Consider the following 1,282-nt stretch of genomic DNA (forward strand, 5'->3'; position numbering starts at 1 on the left):
CCCCCCCTTGGACAGTGCCCAAGCCCTGGCCCTTCAACCCCCAGCCCCCCATAGACTTACCTGCATGCAGCTGTCAGAGTTGGTCCTACCACCCTGCCTGGCTGCATGCTGGCCATGTGCACATGATGCCCCCTACCTTCAATTGCCCTCCCATTGCTCCTCCCAGCCCCAAGCAGTTGCTTGCTAGGGCAGGCTGGGACGTGCCAGAAAAAAAATTTTAATGCTGAGCAGAGCAGAGTCCTGGACACTTGTTGATTTTTGGATGGAGCTGGGAGGACTCAAAGAGAGGACATGCCCAGGAAAATCTGGATGTATGGTAAACTTAGTTCTGTTTTTTTAGGTGAACATTGCTGTCCTGGTTGGTCCAGTTTTAAATGTACTGTTTTAAATGTCCTATTCTCATCTGCGATCTCTGTACTATGAGAGAAGATAAAGGGCAGTTAAGTGCACTTAAAGACTGTGGTTCTTGCTTCTTTTCATAATGCGACCTTTGAATTTTAATGGCATTCTCCCTGATGGCCATGCAATTTTTGGGAAGTGTCCATCAGATTGTCTTTTGTTAATAGTCCTTCAGCCCTGTAATTAACCTTTCCTTGGCTAGGCTAATGGCTGAAATGGTGATGTAGATTTTACAGGAATGAAGTCTTATTGCTGTTTTGTCTTGTAGTCCATCCTCTTATCTATAGGAGAGTCGAGATGTTATAGGTGTTCTTTTCACATCTGTAACTGTTTGGAGGGTGAGTTTTTCATTAATAGTGCATACAGGTGACTACAGAGATGTTAGGCCTGATGCTCTTCCCCCCCACCTATTCAAGTCTAACTCCATTTTATTTGTGGCATTACTTATGACTTTCCCTAGTGGGAGTATAATCAGAATTGTGTGTTACTGGCTTTGGTGAGAGAGGCTAAACAGAAACTGTGTTGGAAGTTAATTTTCATTTCCATTGTTTCCTTATTCCCATCACCAGAAAGTAATTATCTGGGCTTGTCCAGACCTATTGGAGTGAGGCACTCCCCACTTGGCTCTGGTGTAGAATTTATGAGGCTGTCTGTGGTAGGCCTATCTGCCTCATGCGGGGCCTAAGGACACTGTGTGTTTGTGCATGTGTGCACATGTGTGAGTGCATGAACCTACACGCCTGCATGTGCATACATGTGAAGGAACACAGGAGTGAAGGAGGATACTACTGTTAAAGAGAGGAATGAGGAATGACAAAAATACAGTAAAGAGCCCAAGAAAGAGAAGGAATATTATGGATCTGTTAGCTGGCAAGAGGGAAAG

General features: G+C 44.9%; 1 protein-coding gene across 10 annotated transcripts in view; it reads left to right on the forward strand.

Moving 5' to 3' along the window:
• KIFC3 (kinesin family member C3) overlaps window positions 1–1,282 on the forward strand; it is a 50,013-nt gene that overhangs the window by 15,679 nt on the left and 33,052 nt on the right. The window lies entirely within an intron of this gene.

Source organism: Alligator sinensis, unplaced genomic scaffold, assembly GCF_000455745.1.
Source record: "Alligator sinensis unplaced genomic scaffold, ASM45574v1 scaffold203_1, whole genome shotgun sequence".
Classification (NCBI taxonomy): domain Eukaryota; kingdom Metazoa; phylum Chordata; order Crocodylia; family Alligatoridae; genus Alligator; species Alligator sinensis.